Source organism: Phocoena sinus, chromosome 4 (genome assembly GCF_008692025.1).
Source record: "Phocoena sinus isolate mPhoSin1 chromosome 4, mPhoSin1.pri, whole genome shotgun sequence".
NCBI lineage: Eukaryota > Metazoa > Chordata > Mammalia > Artiodactyla > Phocoenidae > Phocoena > Phocoena sinus.
In genome coordinates, this window is record NC_045766.1 from 8,676,389 (window position 1) to 8,694,564 (window position 18,176).

The 18,176-nt window shown below is 40.7% G+C and overlaps 1 pseudogene; it reads right to left on the minus strand.

Moving 5' to 3' along the window:
* Positions 1 to 16,280: 16,280 nt before the first annotated feature.
* Positions 16,281 to 17,462, minus strand: LOC116753176 (annotated as a pseudogene).
* Between the last annotated feature and the right edge of the window lie 714 nt (positions 17,463 to 18,176).

Genomic DNA, 18,176 nt, shown 5'->3' on the forward strand with positions numbered 1-18,176 from the left:
ATTTGCTCCTATTGTTAAATTGTGGTTGTTGATGCTTTGGGGAGTAGACTCTCCTGAAAGAATTATACTAACCACAGTGTACAGAGGCCAAGGCAACTATGCCATATGTGTGATGATGCCCTATCCTGACAGCCGGATCAGCCAATGAATGGATTTTTTAATGATTATTCAATCTCTTCCAACAGAACCTCATTAGCTCCAACCATTGTCACCCTCTATCCTGCCAATGAGTCGAGTTTTCAGTTCACTGAAAGCTTAGAATTTTCCTACTCATGCAGGCAGATTAAAGCTCTCAACTAACTCAGGTGTAACTCATTTAATTCACCACCCAACTAATTACTGCAGATGCAGATAAACCAGGCTAAAGGGAAAGAATTCACCTCATAACACAAAACAAAGAGCAAGTAAGCATGTTTCTGAATACCCAGCAAAGGATGTGTCAGATGGCAGACATCTTAAAAAGCAAACAAATGTTCCAATGACTTCAAAACTCAATGAATTCTAAGAAGAAAAAAAATTATAGCACAGTCTTTGTGCATTTGGGGTCTACTTGGTTCAACCTTGAATGCCATCTAACAACAGAAATAAAGTCAACTGTTTCAATCAAGTAAAATTTGAATTCATCAGGTTCTCACACAATTTCATATTAAACCATATAGTTTTCCTCCCCAGATTGGGCTTGTTTAGCAGTGAATAAAGTATGGAAACTAGAATCAAGGACACTTTAAAATGTGAACTCTCTGTCCTTCGGAGAGGTTAACTTTGAAATATGAAATTAATTGAATGTCTTTTGCTCTAAAGAACATTAATTGGATGTATCTTATTGTGTTAAAAAAATTGTGTTTCAAAGGGAAATAATTTTAAAAACCAGACTTTTGTTTTGACAGGTCATTTTCTCAAAAGTCATATTCAGGAAATCAGTCATTTGAGCATACACTTTGAAAACAATACAAAACCAATTTTAAACATCCCATTAGAATAATTCATTTTTTCATTTACAAAGGTTATGGACTGAATAAAATTTCAGTCTTGGCAGAGAGTGGTATTCTTACTTACGGAAGGAAATCTCCATACAATTCTTTCTCTTTAATAAGTAACTACTACATGGTAACATTATATTCATCATATTCCTACTAACCCATCCCTGTGAGATGTTTGGGGAAATATTTCATGGTCCCATTGGGCAAGAACTACAACCCATTCTGAGGAGAATGGCCAAGGAGAACAGTCTGAGAATCAGACAATGTTCAAGTACCATCTCCATCATTCAGTGTGTGTGACCCTAGCAAATCCCTAACTCTCTGAACCTAAGTTTCTTCATCTGTAGAGTATCACAGCCTTGTAGTAACATGCAGCAAAACTGAACAGAAATAAGCCTGTCAGCCAAAATTTCATTAAAATGACCAGGTCATTGGAATCCTGACTCAAAATCAAACTGCAGAAACCCATTCAGTCTGAATTTCTATGTGCTATATGACAACACACAGGGAGTGTCTGAAATTAGCATTTGGGATGACTACAAAAGAATGTGTTCAAAATAACTGACTTCTGTTTCTATAGTGAGAACTACAGATGACTTAACACATACAAGGAACCAGATACCAACCTCCAATTCTCTCTTTCCTTCTCTCTCTCTCCCTCCTTCCCTCCCTCCCTCCTTCACCTAAGTGCTCTGTGACTGTTTTCTTAAGCAACAGGCTCCCTAGCCATGGGGCAGTGGGCGAGTTGTTTTTAAACTCTCTTTGATATTAATTTACTTCTAGCTTGGTGGAAAAAACCCATCAACAACCCATTGCTCTCAAACATGGGGGCCATGATTCTTTTTAACATCCCTTAAAATTTGCTCAGCAACCACAACTCAAGATTTTTCCCAAAATTTATTCTCCAGAGTCAAATCCCAAAAGATTCATTGAAAAAACACAGGTAAGGAAGCTCAATGGCTAAATGTCTGGGAAACATTGCATACTTCACTTTGCTCTTGGAAATTCATTCTTCTTAGATTAAAGGAGCTAATATTTGCAGGAAATAAACCTGTTTAACTTTGTTTAACTTGGTATTTCCCAAACGTATTTGACCCTTTCCTCAAGGTAGCTAATTAGAAATCCCACTTTAATATTCTACCAAACACATTTAGGTAATTCTGATCCAATCACTTGGTAACCAGTATCATGTGGACCAGGAACTTTTTTTAAGACAATAGGAAAGTCTGAAAAACCTAGAGTTTAAGCAACACTCTTCTGAATAATCCCTGGATCAAAAAAAAAGTCTCAGAGGAAATTTTTTCTTTATCCTGAACTTTAGAAAATTCACCAGACATGTTTATCAGTAATTGCTATTTCCAGGGAATTCCCTGGCAGTTCAGTGGTTGGGACTTGACACTTTCACTGCAGGGGGCCCAGGTTCCATCCCTGGTCCCAGACCTAGGATCCGGCAAGCCACACAGCGCAGGCAAAAAAAAAAAACTAATAAATTTTTAAAATAAATAATACTTGCTATTTCCATAATACCTAGTTCAGTCACTTTGCCTGAATTGTGGTAAACTCTTACAATCCATTGGCCTGGAGTTGTTTTGTTTTGTTTTTGATGCAAGTTTTCTTCTTACATTGTTTCTGCATGCTTGAATTATTATTTATCTGCTCTCTTCCCTCTAGTCAGTTTTATCATATTTTTTCCTCTGTGTTCTTAGAGAATATTGTCCTTTAACTCGGTAAATCTGAGTGGGGGAGGGAGGTTTGCAATCAGTAATGTGATTCTCTGTACACAATGAAAGTTTACATTACTATCTGCATCTTAGCCAGTTCCCCTTTTATCCCACCCGGCAACTTCATGGTGTACAGAAAGAGCCACCTGAGATAACGCAAATAATGCCCCTAGCATGGCATCCAGAACAGCAAACATGCAAGAAAGGTCAGCTACTGTTGTAGCCATTATTCCCATTTATATAAATAGTTGAGTACCCACAAAAGAACTAAAGTAATGGTTTTGCAATAAAAAAGAGAGTATGCAAAATTAGATATAAAAAGTCATAAATGGATTCTTCCAGAAGACAAAAAAATGATAGTCATTACGTTTCTTTACATTATTTAGATAGTAAAAACAATATGCAGAAAAAATAATAAGAGGCAGGTGCAAGAATCACCATCCATCAACATTTCTGGAATGTCCAAGGTCAGGGTACTCCTCTAACCTCTGCTCATGCCCCTACACTTTGTTCTCCTGTGATATCCAGATAGTAAATAGTAGGTTACTTTGGCTCTAGCTTGCTGTTCATACCAGGAATAAATGATCAGAGAACTCTAGCTTTAAAAAATACAGTTACTCGAAAGAAAGAAAGGGAGAAAGAAAGAAAGAAAGAAAGAAAGAAAGAAGAAAGAGAGAGAGAGAGAGAGAGAGAGAGAAAGAAAGAAAGAGAGAGAGAAAACCATACTATAATAAAACTTTTTCACAGCCACATAACTGCAGCAATAGAGCAGTAATGGCTACTAAATACTACCCTAATCCTACAAGTGAACAGATTCTTGAAAATTTCAAAGTGGCAGCTTTGATTTGAAGATTCACCTCATTGACTATCTAATTCATTCCTAATGACATAATCATTGGTGAACAGTAAAGGCAATTCAGAGGGTCAGAACTCTCCTATTAGTCATTAGCTTTTAAATCTAGAGCGCTGTTTTACTACTGAGCCTTGTATTTCACTATTTAAAAGAAGAAGAAAGTATCCCCATTTCCTAGGTGATGATTGTTAAAACGGCTGCCACAAACTGCACGTGGTTATTATAGCGCAAATAGAGAGCTGCTGGAGACATACAACAAAACACATTTAAATCTATTCCACCAAAAAAAAATTTTTCACAAATAAAAGTCAGCTAGAGAGAAATTAATTACCTTATTATGTTCCACAAGGAAAACAAGTGTTAGATACCCTGCTGCATTGTTTGTGGTAAGCAATCAATATTTTACTGTCTAACCATATTTAACTTTACGTGTATATCTAAATCCCTTTCTACTAGGAATTCTAATACAATACTCTAAGCATAACTCATGGCCATATTCAGGTAAATTAAAGATTCCCTGAAATACACCACGCGAAGGAAGTCATATTTCATCCACATCTGTTTCTCTTATTCATTACCTAAGCCTTCAACCCCCAATTCTCTCCATGGTTCTTTATTAATTTAAACAAAATATGTTCAACTGGACTTTTCTTTGTAAGGCATAAATCTGCGCACTTACCTATAATAGACCATTAACAAAGACCAAAAATTTTTATATAGTAAGCACTATAACAAAATAGGTTTCTAAAATGTTATGTGATTAATTAGATGATTGTACTTGTTTGTACTGAGCATCTTTGAAAGGTTTGCTTTAGATTCAATGGCCTGTAGCTCAAATATTGATCTGCTTCCTGGATTCTGAAGATGGATGGGACAAGACCATAATGTTTGGGTTTGCAATAGTTAACCTGAAAGCCTTTCATAGGTGCCTGAGAAATTGTTGAGTGGTAAATATCAAGAGCTCTTTAACCATGGGGAATGTTTTCATACCTACTATTGTATGGGGTTTTCTTCTTATTTGAAATTTGTTATCAATGCCTCCATATTTCAAAATCCGAGATAGGGAAATAATGTTTTGTAAAAAGAGATAGTGGTAAATAGAAAAAATGGATAAGGATGATGTTGGTTTTATTCCTGTGTGTATATTAATGTGATGAGTCGTAGGAGAGGGGAGGAGGGGAAACATTTTTGTGCCAGCTTGAAGCTCCTGGACTTGATTTATTTTATTTTACAGTTTATAAGATTAAAGGGTAATGCTCATTTGACTTTACACTTAATGTTTAAATTTAATAAATGTTTTCATCTCCATGTCCATAGGACTGCTACTTCCTTTTCTCTAAATTTCAAAAGTGAATATTCCCTTACTGCATATTTCTCAGTAGACTCTAAAATCTACACTAATATTGGGTATTTCCAAGGGCTGTCAACAAAGCCTTAGAGGAAATAATGGGTCAGTAGCCTTTAACATATCCATCCCAATGTTCACAGAACCCTGTCCTACCTCATCTGGAAAGACAGTCAAGAAGTAAAAGGAAAGCTTTCCATCTAATGGGGTTGAGTGGAATTGGTACCCCTATATGAATGCATTCATTAATCCAATTACATTTATAAAAATGAACAAGTTGTTTGATAGGTGGATCGTATAGCTTTGAGCAATGCCCTCATATATATTAATGGTAGTATTTTGTAACCCACAGAGGCAAAGACGGACCTATTCACCAATGGAAAGCTCTTTTGCAGATTTTTTCCCAAGGGCATTAATTTCTCAATCTAGTGCCTTTTCAAAAAGAAAACTTTCAATGAAGATATTTTTATTAGAGGGGTTAGGGAGAAATGTGGAAGTTTTGCCAGAGCAAAATGTTACTCCTTTTCTCCCATGCCTCAGAAAAAAAAAAAATACAGGAGGTTCCTTAAAAAACTAAAAATAGAACTACCATACGACCCAGCAATCCCACTACTGGGCATATACCCTGAGAAAACCATAATTCAAAAAGAGTCATGTACCACAATGTTCATTGCAGCTCTATTTACAATTGTCAGGACATGGAAGCAACCTAAGTGTCCATCATCAGATGAATGGATAAAGAAGATGTGGCACATATATACAATGGAATATTACTCAGCCATAAAAAGAAACAAAATTGAGCTATTTGTAGTGAGGTGGATGGACCTAAAGTCTGTCGTACAGAGTGAAGTAAGTCAGAAAGAGGAAAACAAATACCATATACTAACACATATATATGGAATCTAAAGGAAAAAAGGTCATGAAGAACCCAGGGGCAAGACGGGAATAAAGACACAGACCTACTAGAGAATAGACTTGAGGACACAGGGAGGGGGAAGGGTAAGCTGGGACAAAGTGAGAGAGAGGCATGGACATATACACACTACCAAACATAAAATAGATAGCTGGTGGGAAGCAGCCGCATAGCACAGGGAGATCAGCTCAGTGCTTTGTGACCGCCTGGAGGGGTGGGATAGGGAGGGTGGGAGGGAGGGAGACACAAGAGGGAAGAGATATGGGGACATATGTATATGTACATCTGATTCACTTAGTTATAAACAGAAACTAACACACCACTGTAAAGCAAATATACTCCAATAAAGATGTTAAAAAAACAATACAGTGAAGATTATGCCAAAAGCCTTCAGGAACAATTCAACCTCCAACTGAACCTGGGAAACACTTGCAAATAATCAGATTTTGTAATGTAAAACTAACTGCAACATATTATGTGAAACTAAGTTCTTCTGAAGTCTTGATTAATCTAAAGTTCTTAGGAAGGAAGTGACTCACCAGCACTGTCATCTCATGACATTGGAAATGTTTTCTCAATCTTTCAACCTTTATTTACAGTAAATACTTACTTGTTTGCAACCACTTCAACAATGAAGATCGTGAATAAGAGAGAATACATATGTTAGATTGGACCGTCTCATCGTTCTTTGCCCAAAAAACCTCTAACAACTGACCAAATTCTATGGATTTCAACTAAAGTCCACACCTTGCAATAAAACTCCCTTTCTCTCTTATGGCTCCCTAATCTGTATGTAATGGCAGCTCTTAATTTCCTCACTTTGAATAAATCCAATTAACTTTGACTATTTTTCCTGTCCTGTCTAGTTTAATTCCATCTTGCCAGTAAGTGAGACCCAGAAAATGCCAGAAAATTCATGATAAATCCCAAGAAATTCCAAGATAGTATTTTAACAAATTTTACATGAGATGCAGCTCATTTTCATCATGTTCATAAAGCTCAATAAAAGAATGTCACACCACAGTCAAAATTGTATCAATAGGGTATAACTTCAGTGCTCCATCTAGATTCCCATAGATCTCTCAGGAGCTTGTTTTGGAGAACTTCCTTCAAGCCACTGGACACACTCTTGTGCATTCTAATGACTGAGAGATTCAGGAGTATGAAAGTCCAGCTTCCTTGCCATAGGTTTGGAAAAACTGCATTTGTAAAACAAGAATTGATTGTCATAAAAAGGAGCAAAGATAAGAGACTTTGGCAATTAAAACTACAATTGTCATAATAAATTTGACAGAAAAGATGAAAAAAAAGAAGAGTAGATCTCTCAAAACACTGAGGAGAATTACAAAGAAATGGAAAATATAGGGGGGGATCAGTTGAAGAGATTCATGAACAAGATACAAGAAGAAACTAAGAAAATGAAGTGAAAAAATAGTTGGAGACAAATTTCCTGAGCTAAGAAAAGACAGAGCCTATGAGATTGAAGGCAACCACAAAGCGCCTAACAGGATGAACTTAGGAAGACTCATCCTTAGTGATACCTTAATGAGATTTCAGACTACTGAAGATAATAATACAAAGATCCAAAATTGGCCACCAAAGAAGAACAGGTTACCTGCGAAGGAAGGAGAATCATAGAGACATCAGATTTCTCATCAGCAACATTAGCTGCTAGAAGATGATGGAATCATCCTTTAAAGTTATGAGCAGAAATTAGTTTGAACCAAAAATTCTATTTCATAGAAAAATCCCGCATTTTTAGACAAAAAGTTTATCTCCACTAATCCTTTGTAAAAAGTAACTTGAGGCTGTAAACAGAAATGCGAGGAAGACATGGAATCTAAGAAATATTATTTCTAGGACTTCCCTGGCAGTGCAGTGGTTAAGACTCCACACTCCCAATACAGGGGCACGGGTTCAATCCCTGGTCAGGGAAGATCCCGCATGCTGCGTGGCATGGCCAAATAAAAGAAATATTATTTCTAAAGCAGGAGTTCAATGAAAACATATCCCAGGAGGAGAGCTATGCAACAGAACTAGGAAACAATTGTTCCAAAACAGAATGGGAGGTAAGGGAATCCAAGAAAATTATGTCTAAGAAAAAGGTGTAGGGATTTCCCTGGTAGTCCAGTGGCTAAGACTCCAAGCTCCCAATGCAAGGGCCCTGGGTTTGATTCCTGTTCAGGGAACTAGATCCCACATGCTGCAACTAAAAGATCCCACATGCCACAACAAAGAGCCCGCATGCGACAACAAAGATCCTGTGTGACTCAACTAAGACCCGACGCAGCCAAATAAATAAATAATTTTTTCTAATTTTTTTAAAAAAGAAAAAAGTGTATCCCATTCCATTTATTTTTTAAAAAACTTTTATTGGAGTATAGTTGATTTACAATGTTGTGTTAGTTTCAGGGGTACAGCAAAGTGATTCAGTTATACATATACATATATTCATTCTTTTTCAGATTCTTTACCCACATAGGTTATTATAGAATATTGAGTTCCCTGTGCTATACAGTAGGTCCTTGTTGGTTATCTATTTTATATATAGCAGTGTGTATATGTTAATTCAAAGGTCCTAATTTATCCCTCTCCCCACCATGTTTCCACTCTGGTAACCATAAGTTTGTCTTCGAAATATGTGTCTGTTTCTGTTTTGTAAATAAGTTCATTTGTATCATTTTTTTAAATTAGATTCCACATAAGAGTGATATCATATATTTTTCTTTCTCTGTCTGACTTACTTCACTTAGTATGATCATCTTTAGGTCCATCCATGTTGCTGCAAACGGCATTATTTTGTTCATTTTAAGGCTGAGTAATATTCGATTGTATATATGCACCACATCTTCTTTACCTATTCTTTTGTCAATGCCATTCCACTCTTTTCTCTTTTTAATTTTATTTATTTTTGGTTGCGTTGGGTCTCCGTTGCTGCGTGCGGGCTTTCTCCAGTTGCAGCGAGCGGGGCCTACTCTTTGCTGCGGCGCGTGGGTTTCTCATTGACCGGCTTCTCTTGTTGCAGAGCACGGGCTCTAGGTGCGCGGGCTTCAGTAGTTACAGCACGTGGACTCAGTAGTTGTGGCTCACGGGCTCTAGAGCTCAGGTTCAGTAGTTGTGGTGCACGGGCTTAGTTGCTCTGCGGCATGTGGGATCTTCCCGGACCAGGGCTTGAACCCGTGTCCCCTGCATTGGCAGGTGGATTCTTAACCACTGTGCCACCAGGGAAGTCCCCACTTTTTTTTTTTTTTTTTTTCGTTACGTGGGCCTCTCACTGCTGTGGCCTCTCCCGTCGCGGAGCACAGGCTCCAGATGCACAGGCTCAGCGGCCATGGCTCACGGGCCCAGCCGCTCCGCAGCATGTGGGATCCTCCTGGACGGGGGCACGAACCTGTGTCCCCTGCATCGGCAGGCGGACTCTCAACCACTGTGCCACCAGGGAAGCCCCCCACTCATTTTTAAATAGAGAAGCAAGTTGAGCTTAGCAGTTAGATTAAAACATATGTTTATTTTGTCATGGTGGGGAGGGGCAAAATATCAATTAGAAAGTCCAAGAAAAATTAATTGTATAAGACAAAAAATGACTTAAATATAAAAGAAACTAAAATATGGCATGATTCTGAGCGATTAAGCTAGGTAAGAACGCTAAAGTGGAAGGAAAATATGTATAATGGATACTTTGGTATTCCCCCTGTGCCCTTCCTCGGGGCTGACTCACCCATTCCCGCAGTCGCTGGTAATATCAAATGCTGGCTGCTCACATCTTCGTTCCTCACTGGCAATTGCCCTCAGCCTCAGAGAACTGTCTTGCCCAGGGTTACATTCTCTGTAGGACTGTCTGAAACCTCAGTTGCAACCACACTGCACATCAGCTTCTCCCAATGCCCGATCCTGCTTTCCTCACTTCTTTGTGAGTGAATCTCCCAAGAGCACTCCCTATGCAGTTCTCCATCTCAGAGCCTGTTTCCAGGGAGCCCAATTGTAAAGTCACAAAGGTAAAAGGGTGAGTGGGGAATTCAGAAAACTGCACGTGATTCTCCCTCTATAACTGGCACATAGCTTTCACGTGGAGAGATGGAGAGGGGAAGAGAGGAAATTAACAGAGATATGTGGAGGCCAGAGAGTAAAGAGATCTGGATGCTACACTATGGAGTCTGCACGGGAAGTCAAAGCTATATGACCCTGGGCTGTGGTGAGAAAAATGAGACACTGTCTCTGAAAATGCTTTGTGATGAGATTCAAATGTAAATGATTAACAGACTTCAGCCTATGATGTTTGAGCGTGCCCACAGGCCTGATAAACCCGGCCAACTACAAGTCTATTTACAACAAGAACTAAGAGAATCCTACCCTATGGGGAAAAGGCATCAGATAGAAAAGCTGGTCTAATAACAGTGGTTATTGGAAGACGGCACGATTCTGAGTTACGAAGTGTCGCTTGGATTTGTCCACCCTGCCCTCACTGCCCTCCAGCCCCAGCCCCAATGAACTTTGTGGCAATGGGGGATGGAGAGAAGGAGAGAGGACAGAGGAAGCATCATGAAGGAGAAGCGATGAATAGCAACAGGAAGAACTGGGGCAGTAGAGCTCTGTAAGACAGTTGGCACAAATAGCCCTGCTTCATCATGTGACCCCAGATTGGGAGAGACATATATTATCTACTTCTGCCAGGAATACAGTGTGGCTCTGGCATCCTGAGAACTCCAAAAAGCGCTATGCACAGTTGCCACCAAAGGAAGCCCAAACATCTGCGGCAGTGATGCTCAGAAGAAGAGGAAGATCCCATGGAGAGCAGCTCAGCCCCGGGCCCCAGAGGCAGGGAAGTGCCCCATAACTGGAGACCTACCCAGAAGGAAGCCAGAGCAGCAGGGGGAAAAAATGGGGGCCATAAATGGTACCCAGCAGAACCGATGTGGGACTCCCAGCAATAAATGCTGGACTCTTTTCCAGAAGCAGAGGTCCCGCAATTATAGATGAGAGTCAGAGAAATCTGTGTTGCTACTGTTAGTGTCATCCCATTTCAACAAGGATTTATGTAGCCTGGGGAAGCATAGTAATAATTACTATTATTATTTACCAGATAATAGCAATCTTGATAAGAAAAAATTGCCTTTCATTTCTTATTAATCACTGCCTAGCCTAATCCCCTACAAACAGGTGCTGAATAAATGTTGACTAAATGAATAAATAAATGCATGACTACTTTATTATCTCAGGTTTCCCTGAAATTGGAACATAAAAGATATTATGTTAAGGTGTAAAGAATGGCACATCAGGCTCATAATCAAAGGACGACTAGTGAATGACATCAAAGGCCACAGATTCTGGGATGTTGCAGAAGCACTAAAACTTCCATGAGTGTATCATCTGTAGTCTGAAGACTCCTCTGGAATTGATCATATTTTCCATTTGCAACAACTCCTTGGGGTGGTAAATGTCATATGCTACTACCTCCTGGGTAAATAGCATATCATTCTCTGTGCCTGTCTAAAACTCTAAGGAGAGTTATTTGTCATCAAGTGTGTCTTTCCACTGGGCAAAAGCTGGGTCCTCAGTGTTTGCTTATCATTCAGAGTGTGTCTTGAGCTGTACCAAAACCTGGATCAGTTTCTCCTGCTCAGTAGGGGTGAGTTACAGATGTGGTCTTACCTTCTTGGCATTGCCAACAGCCATGTGCTTTGACCTCTCTCAATAAGAATTTAGAACACATTTCCCCCTTTTCAACTAAAATCTTTGTCCCAAGTAAAACTTCTGCCAACTAGACCTCATCTGAATGCTTCTGTGCTAGGCCCCAGGACTCATTTGGGTTTGAGCCCAGTCTGTTCAGAAACCACAAGTTGAACATAAATATTTAGAGTATGGGGGTGTTCAAATAATTGTATGAACCAAAAATATTTTTAAACAAAATATTCTACATCTTATCTTTCTTTTTTTAACCTGTAACTATTTATTCCCTCCCCTTTAACACACCTTGGCAGGAAGAGCCTAACAGGTTTCATCCAATAAACATGGCCCAACCCATTTTTCTTATCAGATTTCTCTCTCCTGAAAAGTTTTCTGAAGTGAGGAACGATATTATTGCCCTCAACTGTAACATGATCTATTTCTCTGGTCTCCTTTAAGCTGTTTATCATTTGCTTCACTATTTCAGATGGAATTAATCTTCGAAAAACAGATAACACTCTATGATGTTTGATGGCTAAAAGCTCCATCAAGACTTTTTCACAACTTGTTAATGGAACAGAAAGCAGCCAGGTAACTGCATTGCTGGTGCTGTAATAAATGCTTACTACTGCATTCGCTAAAGCTGTCAGCGTTGCTTCACAGACATTGAGGAAACCTCTTTGTTTCAAAAATCATTGAAATATTTCAGGCCCTTTTGCATGAGCCAGAGATATTCTCAGAGAGCTGAGCATCGATAACAATGAAACCGACATGACAACATGCAACAGCAATCTGAAACATTGTATGGGGAGTTCCAGCCTGCCTTTCATTGGAGGAATACTAAAAATAAGTACATTTCACCACCCCTCCCCCAACGCACGGAGCACACCACTTAGGCAACTTACTACTTCTAGGGCTAATTAAGCCTTTTTTCCTTAATAGAGACACTATAACCAGACTTAATACATGATGGAAATTTTAAATTTCAATCTACTTATACGGAATGAATCTAAAATATATAAATTAGTTGAACATATTATGCATTATCGGTGAACTCGACTTGCAATATTTTACAATAGAGAATCCTGCTCAGGGACAGCTTCATTTTTTAAATTAATTTCTATTGGAGTATAGTTTCTGTACAATGTTGTGTCAGTTTCTGCTGTACAGCAAAGTGAATCAGTTATACGCATACATATATCCCCTCTTTTTTGGATTTCCTTCCCATTTAGGTCACCACAGAGCATTGAATAGCGTTCCCTGTGCTATACAGTAGGTTCTCATTAGTTATCTATTTTATACATAGTAGTGTAATATGTCAATCCCAATCTCCCAATTCATCCCACCCTCCCTTCCCCCCTTGGTATCCATATGTTTGTCAGAGACAGCTTCTTATTGGCAAAATAGGTAAGTCCCACCAAAAGAAATGAACTTGGTCTTTTTGAGACTCATTCTCTTTTCCAGTTGCTCAGGCCAAAACTCTTAGAATCATCCTTGATTTCTCTTTCTTTGACACCCCACTTCCAACCCTGAGCAAACCCCGACAGTCCTAATTTTACATAACTGGAATCCAGCATCTCAGCACCTCCACAGTCACCGCCTGACGTAAGCGTCTCCAAGCTGGTTTTCCAGCTTCCTCCTTCACCCCTCTACAATCTATTCTCCACCAGAAGGCAGAAGATCCTTTAAAAATGTAAGTCACATCCCATCACTCCTTGGCTTCCATCTCACTGAGAGTAAAAGCCAAAGACCGGCCAAGGTTTAGAAAGCCCTCCGCTGAGGGCTCTCCGCTAATTATGCATTTCACCAATAATGCATAATATGTTCAACTAATTTATATATTTTAGATTCATTCCGTATAAGTAGATTGAAATTTAAAGCTTTCTGAGCTCATCCCCACCATTTGCCCTCAATTATTCCCGTCTAGCCAGTCTGGCTTCCTCCTGCCCTTCACCTTCTGTTCTTGCCTGAAGAAGGTCTTTGCCCTTGATATGCCCTCTGTCTAGAATCAATTTCTGCAAGATATCCACGTGGTTGGCTCTCTCACTTGCTTCAGAACTCTGCTCAAACAGTACCTTATTGGGGAGGTTTGGCCATCATACATAAAAGAGCTCATGGACTGGATCCAATTTATGTGCCTCTGCAGATTTGTTCTGTTCCACCTGTCCCCAGGCATCACCAGTTTGCCCTGCTTCCCAGGTAGAGGAGCCCCAGTAAATACGGTGCATGTGATCAAAACCCTGATGTCATCTCTTACCTTTGCTGGCTGATTCAACTCTTCCTTCTGGGAGAGAGTCAGCCCTTGGCAGCTCCTGAATCCGGGGTCAACCCAGCTGGACCCATGAAGATTCCAGCCACCCCAGTAGCTGCCCAGAGAGGCCAGATAACACAAACCAGAAGTGAATTTGATCAGTAAGAGACCAGAAATAGAAGGAAATCAACATAAGTTGCTCTCCTTCTCTTGTTAGTTCCCCCAAGTAGGAAGCTCCATATGGACTCTCTGGGAATGTCCTGAGTGACCCACCCGTTTCTTCTGAGGCTGTGACCAGTTAAAAAATGCACCACCTTTTATTTGTTTTCCTGATTGCTCTGTTTTGCATTCCTTTCTCCCTCACCTTTACTGGTCTGAGATTGCTCCTCCCAAAAGTATTAGGATGTAAGCTTTGTCTCAGGTTCTGTGTCCTAGGGAATCTAAGATATGCATACACGTGCGATCTCACACACACACACACACACACACACACACACACAGAGAGAGAGAGAGAGAGAGAGAGAGAGAGAGAGAGCTCTACTGCAAACCCTGATCCTGCTATATTTCACTTCACTGCTTGTAGTCAGCTATCTTTACGTCTATCTCCCACTGTGAAATAGAAACCGCAGGAGATCACTGACTTGGTTTCTTTTGTTTGATGCAGTATTCCCAGTAGCTAGAACAGTGCCTAGCACCTATAGGCATTTAATAAAAGTTTAGAAAATAAATAAATGAGAAGTTTGTTTGCAAGTGTGGAATTTAGCTCCAAAAACACAGAAACTAGAGAAGTTCAGGTTTTTATACGTGACCTGCCTCTTGATGTTAAAACTCCCATCTGGAAGTTTTCCTATTCTTCTTCCTCTCCTAATTTCACCAAACCTCACTGGCCACCTCTCAACTCAAAACTTAACTTCCAAAACTCCCTTCCCCCACTTAGGTTCACTTCTGATATAACCATTTCCATAATCATACTAGTCATTCTTTTTCAAGGCCCCTAGGTGCGGCACATACATACCTAAGGTGTACTTTATGCATTTTACCCATTCTCACACAACTACATAATATCCTAAAGTAGATTCAGCCTGTCTTTATCCACCACACACCCCCTCATAGACATGCACAGGGATGTTCCCTCCCCACATGCAAACCCCTCATGCTGATTCTGCATTAATAATGACTACTCATTACTGAGTGCATACGGTGTGCCAGGCATGGTGGTGGACATTTAGTCCTCACAACAACCCTGAAAAGTGTGAAAATATCTTAAAACTCATTCATACTAAAATGTTTGGGACCTAACTACTGTATGTTCCCCTCAGAGTTATTTGCCTGGAGGAAGCTGACGTAGTCAATGGCAATGAATCCCTCTGTTACAAGTTCGTGCATCAGGAGACAAGGACTCCACGGGGAAAGCAAGGCTCCTTCCTTCCTCATACTCTTGAATTTACAGTCCTGTCCAAAGTAATGATTCTTTGCTTTGTAACTGTCCTGAAATTGCGTCATGAGACTATGTTCCATCTCTTTATGTCATTGAAAGCTCCTTAAGATCAGACATGGCTTTTATTTCTTAGGTGTTCCTGGAAAACTGCATTTGTCTCTTATCCTAGCCTCCCATCTCCCTCTGCTCTAGCCTGTCTGTACTTCCACCAACTGATTCATTCTCCCAGACCGTGGTCTCCAAAGTAGGAGTGCACAGATCCAGGTAATGAACAGATGGTTTTGGGGGTTTGCAGAAACATATGTTTATTATGTGTGTGTATGTATGTGTATATATATATATAATATATAGATTTAAAAATAAAAAATTACATAAGCTTTATTACATTTCATATACATAGACTCATACTGCTGTCTTCCCCTGGTCTATATGTAAGAATGTCAAGAGCACATAACATACATGAGACACCTAAACACAGAGCAGATGACCAGGACCCTGTTGCCGCTCTTGCCTATTTAGTGCTTTACAGTTTAGGTATATCCAGGTAACAGTGAGGTTACAAACTATATAACTGAGTTTTAACTAACTCTGGGAAGTGGACACCTGGCTTAAAAATTCCTGCAAAGAAGCCCTCTATGGACAAGAATACCAATTTTGCAAGCTCAAATGAACAAGAAAATGACAGCATTAACATATTTACCCCAGTACAGATTTTTCATCTAACACGTTATAATATAAAATCAGTGACAAGAAAGTGGCTAAAAAAATTCAAAGACCATTTAAAACATAGATTTATATTTATTTTCATTAACAGTGAACTTCATCCTATATATATATGTATATATATATATGTGTGTGTGTGTGTATAGTATCTTGACATATTGGTTAATGACTTTGATATGCATATGTAGAATTGTGCTTTGAAGTAAAAGCTAATGATAATTCGAACCAGTCACAACTCACAAGACATTTTTTAAAATAAGCATCTGAAACAAAGAGACAAGCCGCTGCAATTTTTGGAAAGATGTTTAAGTTAGGCATTACTCAATCCACTGTCTTACAAAATTTCAGGAAACATGTAATTTCCTTTTAACTGTGAAAAACAAAAGGCTATGTGCAATTGCAGATATCCTTTATTTTTGCTTTGGTGAGTGCTGAAATAATACATACAAAATGATATGGTACAAACCAACATGGACACCTTTGTCAGAAAATACAGGACTTTTTAACCAGATTAAAACTCTTCCAAACAAAGAATTTCAGTGGAATCTGAACCCATTTTGATAAGATGCATGGAAAACATTGCTGAAATTTTGTTTTTTTATCTTTCTATTTTATTAGATTAAAAAACACAAACAAAACCAGTAGGAACTAAGGGGAAAGATGGGGAAAGAAATACAGGACAGGGCTGGACAAAAATCAGCAATGACAGGAGAAGCGGAAGGTGAGGGGGTGGGGGGACATTAAGAGCCCCAAGTCAGAGCAGGAAAGAGGTTTCTGAGGACAAGACATCGCTTCATTTGATGACAATTTTCTGGCGCATGGCTCGGGGCCCAGAGCCTTAGAGGGGCGCAGAAGGTGATGGACCAGGTTCCCAGGGCTGAGGCAGTGGGCAGAAGCCCATGGACAGTGATGTACCTTTTGTAGGCCTCAGGGATGATCTTGAAGCTGGAGCAGTGACGTGGTGGATGTCTGTAACAGGGTCCTGGGCAGACCTCTCCAGCAGGGACCTTTGGGGACCTCACTTGGAGAAACCATTCCTCAACTGTCCCCTCATCCCTAAAAGTGATGGAGGCACGTGGACCGCCAGCAGGAAGGAGGACGGGTCCAGGGCCAGCGCCGGGAGTCCCTGCAGAAGCTGTGGGAGCAGGATCGAGTCCTTTTCTTTAGGGCCTGGCTCCCCAAGAAGTGGCACTGTCACTGAATGGGAGGTGGCGACAGACCCCAGGCATTTCCGCCTCTTGGGAACCTGCTTCTTTCCGTCAGCCTCGGGCCACTCATGTGTCTCCAGTGAATGTCAGTCAAGCTCCTCTGTGATTTTGGCCTCCCTGAGCAGCTCCTCCACTCCCAGTGGGGCCCCTCTCGCTCCCGTGGCCGGCCCTGCTTCTCCTGTACCTGAAGGAATGTGGTGTGTGCACAGCTGTAGATGGACGCAGGAACTTCCCACGGCCAGAGGCACTGTCCTGTAGCTCTGGCAGGAGCAGTGCCTTCTCTTCTCGGCTTTTCTGAGCGTTACCAGCCCAGGTGCTGCTGACATTTTGAGGCCTCAAGCTCTTAAGAGGCTCCTTATCCTCCTTTTTTTGTTTTTTTATAAATGTATTTATTTTATTTATTTATTTTTGGTTGTGTTGGGTCTTCGTTGCTGCACGTGGGCTTTCTCTAGTTGCAGCGAGCAGGGGCTACTCTTCGTTGCGGTGCACGTGTTTCTCATTACAGTGGCTTCTCTTGTTGTGGAGCACGGGCTCTAGGCGTGCGGGCTTCAGTAGTTGTGGCACGTGGCTCAGTAGTTGTGGCTCACGGGCTCAGTAGTTGTGGCACACAGACTCTAGAGCACAGGCTCAGTAGTTGTCACACACAGGCTTAGTTCCTCCACGACATGTGGGATCTTCCTGGACCAGGGCTTGAACCCGTGTCCCCTGCATTGGCAGGTGGATTCTTAACCACTGCACCACCAGAGCAGCCCTTCTTATCCTCCTTGATGGCAGCTCCATGATTTCTTTTCGGCTATTCTCCATCACCGGAGTGTTCAGTCCCCTTCTCCACGTCAAAGTCAGAGTCTACTACATCCTCTGTGTCTGACTGGTCCCCTTGGTCCTCATCATCTCCTGAGTCCTCTGTGAAATCCCATAAGCTATCCAGTAGAGCTCCTCCTCCCCCATTGCTGGCACCCTGAGGTCTTCTGAGGGCCCGGTCCCCCAAACTCCAACCGCTCACGGACCCTGCACCTCCTCCAGCCGCTGCTCACACAGCATGGTCCTCGGAGCTCAGAGCCCACGCCGCTACCTGCAGGC